The 8,573-nt window shown below is 39.5% G+C and overlaps 1 long non-coding RNA gene across 1 annotated transcript in view; it reads left to right on the top strand.

The window, feature by feature from the left end:
- The first annotated feature begins 3,037 nt into the window (after positions 1–3,037).
- Positions 3,038–8,573, top strand: part of LOC121814870 — a 14,143-nt gene continuing 8,607 nt past the window's right edge. The window contains exon 1 of the long non-coding RNA XR_006054622.1: positions 3,038–3,179. This is a non-coding gene — a long non-coding RNA (uncharacterized LOC121814870). The remainder of the gene's footprint in view (positions 3,180–8,573) is intronic.

Here is an 8,573-nt window from a genome sequence, read left to right on the forward strand (position 1 = left end):
TGAGTTGACATGAATACAGTAAACATAAACAAACCTTTAAAAGTAAGGAAAACCAAAGTTTAAAAAGTGCTGTAAGCATTGCTTCCAGCTTTCCATTAGACAAGCATTTTTGTGTGTTTCCAGTTAATACTTAAAAAAATAACTAATAATGCATTATTATAGTGCACACTTTAAGTGATAAATCTTAAATAATATTCAGTATGTTCCTGAATGAAGTAGTAAACCTCACTCAAAAGACTCGAGACTGTAATTGTCCCCAAAGCTGCTTCAAAGTAATTAGCAAACATCTTTGAAATGTCATGTACACATCATATTTTTTATCGTTATTAAATTTGCAAACTTTTCCACTTTGTCATTAAGGGGATATTGTGTGTAGAATTTTGAGGTGAAAAATAAATTTAGTCCATTTTTGAATAAGGCTATAATATGGAACAAGTGAAGCACTGCAAACACACAGAAGATGGAAGTTCTTGGTGAAATTGTCATGGCTTAATTCTCTATTCTATTAAAAGATTATTTTAAATTTCATAAACTGTGGACTCCACGCCCCACACATACCTAATCTTAAAATGAGACAGATATAGGAGTGAGCTTAAAGTGCTTTGCTTATCGATAAACAGTTAGTTGTTGAGTTGGGCTCAAACAGAAAAGAATCACTAGTAAACAAAGAGAATTCACTCTGTCCTCAGTGCTTCTTCTTAAACTCTAAGCTGAGATGTGCAGCTCTGTAGAAGATGCACACAATTACTTCAGAGGCGGGGTGCTTTATTTACATATGCAATATGCATAAGCAAGGTTACTGTGAGGGTGAAATAACCGCGAGATAGAGGGAGGGAAACGAGGAGGGGTTTTGTGTGTGTGTGTGCACTTGCTTGTGTGGGGTGGTGATGGAGAGAAGGTGTGTGGGGTAAGGGGGGGAGGCAGAAAATTGGTGTTATCAATATTTAACCAAGCCTTCCAGCATATTTATGGCAGACAATAGAGCAGACATGCAACTGTCTCATATGAGTGGAAGTATATTTATTACAGACTGAAATAGAGGCTGTAAATAGGATGTTCATTGATATAAATCCTTTGCCACACTCTCGTGAAACCAACGAGGATCCAATCACTTGGTACACAAGGCTTACAGTGGATTTTTACTAAAACTATTAATGCACTACTGTGAAAAAGTATTTGCGCCCTTCCTAATTTATTTTTTTGTTATGTTTCAGACCATAAAACACATCTAAATATTAGACAAAGAAAGCCGGTGTAGATATAAAATCTAGTTTTTAAATGGTGATGTCATTCGTTGAAGAATAAAAGTTATCCAAACCTAGCTGGCCTTATCTGAAAAAGGAATTGCCCCCTAAATCTAATAACTGGTTCTGCAACCACTGACAGCAAGAATTGCAACCAAGCTTGGCAATGAGTCTTTCACATTGCTGTGGAGGAATTTTAGCAAATTTCCTTTGCAGAATTGTTTCAATTCAGACACATTAGAGGGTTTTCAAGCAAGAACAACAATGTTTAAGGTTATGCCTAAGGTAATGTTTAAGGTTAAAGCATCTTAATTGGATTTAAGTCGTTTTGAGCCATTCAGAGGTGGACTTGCTGGTGTGTTTTGGATCATTGTCCTGCTGCATAACCCCAAGTGTGCTTAAGCTTCAGGGCATGAACTGAAGGCTGGACCTTCTCTAGTAAAGAGCAGAATTCATGGTTCCATCAATAATGGCAAGGCATCGAGATCCTGGAGCAGCAAAGCAGCTCCAGTCCATCACACTACCACTTACATGCTGTGGTAGTTTTTCTCCAGATGTAACAGGATTCAAACCCTCCAAAAAGTTCAACTTGTGTTTCATCAGTCCAGAGAATATTTTCCCCAAAGTCTCGGGGATCATCAAGATGTTTTTTGGCAAATGTAAGACGAGCCTTTGTGGGGGTTTTGGTCAGCAGTGCTTTCACATATCAGCTCTCCCATTGATGCCATTTTTGCTCAGTTTTCTTTCTTATTATTCAACTCTGACCTTAACCAGGACAAGTGAGGTTTGTAATTCTTTAGATGCTGTTCTGTGTCCTGTTGTGACCTCCTGGATGAGTCGATGCACTCTTTGAGTTCTTTTGGTAGCCCTGAAACTCTTGGGAACCACTGTTCCAAGTTTTCTCCATTTGTGTATAATGGGTCTCTCCACAGTTGACTAGAGTCCAAAAGCCTTAGAAATGGCTTCACAACCGTTTCCAGACTGATAGATGTCACTGACTTTGTTTCTCAGGGTTTTTTTTAGATCATGGTATGATGATTGCTTTTTGAGATCTTTTAGCCTGCTTCACTTTGTCAGACTGATTTTATTTCAGTGATTTCTTGATTCAGCAGGTCTGGCAGTAATCAGGCGTCGGTGTGGCTAGCTTTAAAGAAAAAGTGGTTAATTGCAGTTAATTTATGATTTAAGGGGAGTAGCTACTTTTTCACTTAGGCTCAGATGGTTTTAGATAACTTAATCCTTAATCCATCATTTAAAAACTGCATCTGTATTTCTTTGGGTTATCTTTGTCTAATATTAAAACATGTAAGAGTGACAAATATTGCAAAAAAAAAAAAAAATCAATAACTAATTGCACATCGTGATTATCAAATGCAATACAAATATTCATTAGGGAGTTTCTTTCTACATGTGGCAAACAGATGTATGTAATTCAATCAGTTTGAGGGAGAAAAAAAAGTTCTAAAAAAGCTATGAAAAGAGGGAGAAGAAATAAAATGTCTGGAGCTCTTTTTTTTCACAGACCCATGGCCTCTCAGAAAATGTTTCCATGTGTTGTGTCTGAGCACACTGAGAGCAAAGAAGGAAAACATTCTCTCCTCCAAACCACATGCAACAGATTCTTTCTGAAGCCAAATAAATCAACCCTTCGCTTCAGATCATGTGACACTTTTTGTGCTTTGTGTTATTCCCAACATATCCTGTTTCACCCCCCCACCCCCACGCACCCACCCACCTCAAGCAGCACACACACATACACAATCAGAGTTTCCATTTCCTGTGCGTAAGATCACCTGTACAGACAGAATGGCGTGCTTCAATGCGACATGCTCAGGCAGGAAAACAGGAAAGGGAGTTCAAGGGTGTCCAACATGAAATACTCGCAGAGTTAGGGGAAACCCAGCGCTCATGGCAGCACTCCAGTTTCTGGAGACAGTAAGTAAAGTTTCATCAATTTTTTTTTTTTTTGCTTTAGCACTGCCATCATGTGCTCTACTTCTGCTTGTGCAAGAGTGCTGTAGAAGCATGATCTGCCTGCTCCAAAACAATACATACTGTATATTTCAGTGTAAGTTAATGGGATCACAAGGCAATACAGAATACAGTCTGACATTTTACATTTTGCCCTTTCCATTACTTACATGTAACATCTCTATCACTCTATAATGTGAATGATAAATATGTATGTTCCTCTGCCTAACAGATGGTTTGCTTAGCTTAGCATAAATTTTAGAAATAAATGAAAAGTGGCTGTCTAAATGTAAAGATTGTTACTTTTTTGTGAGACTGTACTGAAGCACAGCTGTAATCCTGCTCTAATGCTAACAGAGATGATGCTACATTTTTGTCTAGGAAGTGTGATAGCTCTTTCTCCACCTGATTTTTAATTAATTGACTGATTAATACCACCTGCATATTATTGCGTAAGGTTCCCGTGACACATAAACGATTGTGTTATGTTTGAGCATAAATCCACAGTGGATCATTTTGGATACTGTGGGTTGTGAATTTAATTTTATCTATAATTCAGTATTATTTATATAGTGCCAAATTTCTACAACAGTCACCACATGGCACTTTAAATTGTAAGGTAAAAACCCTACAATAACAGAGAGTAAACTCAGACAACTCAGCAACTATCAGACAACCCCTTTTGAGCAAGCACTTGGTGACAGTGGGAAGGAAAAACTCCCTTTTAAGATGAAGAAACCTCCAACAAAACCAGGCTCAGGACGGGGCAGTCATCTGCTGTTTTGGGGTGACAGAGTAGAAATATTGGAGAAAAAATACAGTGGAAGAGAAACAAGGATTAATAATAACTAATGATTAAATTCAAAGTGGGTCATAAACACAGTGAGTGAAAACAGGGGAGTGAAGAAGAAATGCTCAGTGGATCATGGGAACCCTCCAGCAGCAGGCCGATTGCAGAATAACTCAAGGAAGGTTCAGGGTCATCTGATACAGCCTAACTATATCCGTTATCGAAAAGGAAAGCTTTAAATCTAATCCTAAAAGCATAGTCTGTCTCCTGAATCCAAACTGGGAGCTGGTTCCACAGAAGAGGGGCCTGAAACTGAAGGCTCTGTGTCCCATTCTGCTTTTAAATACACTAGGAACCACAAGTAAGCCTGTAGTCTGAGAGTGAAGTGGTCTTTTGGTTTATTAATAAAGACTGTCTAGATGAGGAGGAGGACTTTAAATTTGATTCTGGATTTAACAGGGAGCCAGTGAAGAGAAGCTAATATGGGGGAACTACACTCTGTCTTTCTGTGAATGGCTCATGGAATCTGTTGGGTTTGGAAACCGAGACAATGTCTTCAGGTCTTTTTCATGATCCTTGAGCCATTCCTGAGCAGGTTTTACAGTATTGCAGGGCATGTTGCCCAATGCTGCCAGAAACTAATGCTGTCAGAGAGTGCTTGTTCTGTAACAATGTTAAAGTCAATACCAGGAACCAAAGTTTCCCAGCAGAACATTGTAAAGTAATTTTCATATTATGAATGATTACGATTACTGTCACCTGTTTGAATTCTGACTTTGAACCTGCATATTGTGCTCTCAAAAATTCCCCAATGGAATTTTTAAAAAAAATTCCAAGTTATGAATACGTCAGTGGGACACGCTTCTGTGAGGTACTAATATGGTGTATGATGATTCAAAGTACAAACGATTTTTGGAACCACAAAGCTCAAACTGAAACCACCAATACATTTAAAATGTCCAACCAACAGCCCTGTCACAGGGTAACCCGGTATGCCTCTGGAGGACTAAGGCTACATATAGCCCACAACATGCTAGAATGGCAATTTCCATTGTTTTATTACATCTTGTTGGCAAAATAGAGTTGTTGTTTTAGTTGTGAATGTGATGCTAATGCGGCTGTAGACCATTCCTTCTTCAGGTTTGTTTGAAGTCCTAAGTGAGTGAAATAAAATGCATATTTCTGGTAATCCTAAGCATTTCCCAAGTTATAATTTCATACCATAAAATAATTACACAATGGGCCCATGTATTCTGAATCATTTATTGCAAAGTTGGCTTATCAGTATTACCAGAATGCTTGAAGGTTGCTCTGTTTTATGTTGCTACCATCTTTGAGGTCCAGACTGCCGTACAGGAAATAGTCTCTTTATACTATAGGGGGGAATTAGGATCTTACCAAGTAGTTAGAAACACAGGAGAGTTTGACAGTCTTTTGTTTAAACAGTCTTTTAATTACTGTCAGTAAAGTTCTGTATTTGTGATTTTTGTAAAGAAGTCTCAGAAGTGATAAACACAATATCTTTGTCATGTTTTGGGTAAGAGTGTATAGTATAAGCTAATTGATTAATGCTTGCATGATTTGTTTTGGGGAGAAGCTTAAGCTTTATGAGTTTAGTTGATTTCTTTTTTTTTAAACGGTTTTAAGTTTGTTTGTTCAAGTTCCCGTTTGGTTTGTCGTACCACCAACCTGTGCTGGCTGGCTATCAGTATTTCTTTTTTTGTAAATAAATTGCATGCGTGTGAAGAGAATCCATGACTCCAAGTGTGCTTCCTCCACCGCATTTGCAACCCAAAGCTCTAAATTTAAAAAAATTATGACATTTAAAAAATTTAAATAAGAAAAAAGTAAAAAGGTCGAATGATACACAAACAACAAAGTAATCAATTGCAAACTTTCTCAAAATCTTGTCATATTTTTACATGTCTAAATCTATCCAAATTCAATGTAGTAACATCTTTTTTTCCCCTTTTAAATATAATATATATATATATATATATAATTATATATAGTATATATAGATATATATAATATATATAGATATAGATAGGTACTTGTAACTGTCCTCTATGTCTGCAATGTTGCCTTCTGGTAGTTCAATCCCCTCAGTTCTGACTACCTTCCCTCTCTTTGTTACCATCCGACTACACTTCTCCAGTCCGAACGACATTCCAATGTCATTGCTGTATAGCCTGGTAGTGTGGATCAGTGAATCGATGTCTCGTTCACTCTTGGCATACAGCTTGATGTCATCCATGTACAGGAGGTGGCTGACAACTGCTCCGTTCCGTAGTCGGTATCCGTAGCCAGTCTTGTTAATGATCTCACTGAGGGGGTTCAGGCCTATGCAGAACAGCAGTGGGGACAGAGCATCTCCTTGGTAGATCCCGCACTTGATGGTGACTTGTGCTATGGGCTTGGAGTTGGCCTCTAGTGTTGTACGCCACATCCCCATTGAGTTCCTGATGAAGGCTCTTAGGGTCCCATTGATCTTGTACAATTCTAGGCATTCCAGTATCCAGCTGTGGGGCATTGAGTCATAGGCCTTCTTGTAATCAATCCAGGCAGTGCACAGGTCAGTCTGGTTCATTGTATAATATATATATATATATATATATATATATTATATATATATATATATATATATATATATATATATATATATATATATATATAATATATATATAACAGCTCGTATGACAATGAGAGTCATAACCTTCAGCTCGAGACATTTAGGAGAGCTGGACTTCGATAAACCTGCTTCTTCAGCAGTGAAAATGTACCCCCTTGCAAAGTCTGCCATTGTCTGCCTTTAGATGTGTTTGGCTGTTTAGTCAGTCAGAGTTAAAAACGTAATAATCAACCACAACAGAGCACAATGCGTCAACCAATCACAGTGTCCCTCCGTTTTATCCAGTCTAGCACCAACAAATGGATGTTCACTTCAGCGGTTCTAAAATGCAATGTTCCATGTTTTGTAGAATCAAAAGGGGCTGAGGGTAATGACACACAGTGACAATGATGTTGTTTTCTTGCTAAGTTTTTGCTGAAGCTCTACACAATCTCTAAAATGGAATGGTTAGCTTAGCATAAAGAATTATCCTAGCCATATTCTGATTAAATATCAAAAAGTAAATGTGATTACAAGCAAGTCTAAATTTCACTAATTAATACATTTTATTTAGTTTAGTGAATGTTGAACTATTTTTAAACTCCCCCACCCCCCCAAATCCCATTTATAAGTTTAACTTAGCGTGCAAAATTGTAACCTTGTAGTTCTTGCTATATGCGATATGCCATACTGATCAATGGTCCCTGTTCTTTGTACGGTAGCACACAGCTCCCCTGTGAATCTGACAGCCATCCCTAGCCCATTTACTGTCAAATGGGGTCTGCTCGCATTGCCTGAGCTCAGATGCAGATTTATGCCAGAGCAATGCCGGTTCTTGCATATTAGATGAAAGCCTTGTTTGCATATACCCGCTCTCACCCTCCCCTCTCCTCCTACCCTCATCCCCCCCTCTTTCTCTCTCTTCCTTTTTTCTGAGGCGTCACTTTAATATGTATGCAAATGGGCTGCGCTCCACGGGCAGATATGTGTGGAGTCCTGTCCTGCAGTCAGGAGGTGTAGGAGAGATTGTGTTTGTATTTATGAGGCATGGGCCCTGCCGCTCTTGGGAGAGAAAACGTTGCGAGTAGTGTGGTGGAGGCTCTGCAGTGCAGGCAGAATGCAGATATGCCAATAACAGAGGTCATGGTTGTCACTAATGATAAGAAGAGACAATTAGACAATAGCATACCTGTAATGCAACCTCCCCTTACACACTCATATATGCACACACAAACAAACAAACACCTAGGCTTAGACATTGCCTTCTCTGATAGGAGGCAAGCTCGCAGACTCTTCTTGAATGTTCAGTACATTGCAGCAGCTCTCCTCCTCAGCGTTGCCGGAGCTGGATTGGGGAGAGATCTGGGTATTTGGTGTGGGTAAAAGACCAATCTATTGATCATGTGCACCCCTCACTGTTGGGGGCTGAGGCATAGGGAGACAAGGTCAGGTCACCTGTGAGGGAGGCACCTCTGACCATTTCATCAGCCCCATGCTTCTCAGACAGGCCTCAACAGAAGACGATCAATAAAGTCTCAGCAGACGCGGAAATAAGTGTGTGCTGTGTAAAGTTTCCTGTTGCACGTGTGCACCGCGAAATTAGAACAAAGATCTGGTTTCAAAGAAAAAGAATCTCATTTCAGACAAGAGTTGTAAATTGCAGGAAAAAAATTCGCTGCTGCAAGAGTAAAAAACGCTAATTAACGTGATGGCTAGCTCCAGCTCCTGTCAGCAGCTTGTGGGGGCCTCTCAACCAGCAGCCAGACTCTGCTGGTCTCTGGTTTTAGCTGCTCTCTCCCCAGCCACCATCTCTGGAGAACCAGGGGCCCCTCATTCATATTCAGACCCAGTCTCAGGCACCTGGAAGCTGCCAGCACCAGCACCACCAGCACCGCACAACCAACCCCCATAGTGTCTATCACCAGCCCCCTCTAGCCCAGCTCCTGTCAATACTGAA

This window comes from Haplochromis burtoni, unplaced genomic scaffold (genome assembly GCF_018398535.1).
Source record: "Haplochromis burtoni strain Fernald_Lab_line unplaced genomic scaffold, NCSU_Asbu1 Contig_95, whole genome shotgun sequence".
Lineage (NCBI taxonomy): Eukaryota > Metazoa > Chordata > Actinopteri > Cichliformes > Cichlidae > Haplochromis > Haplochromis burtoni.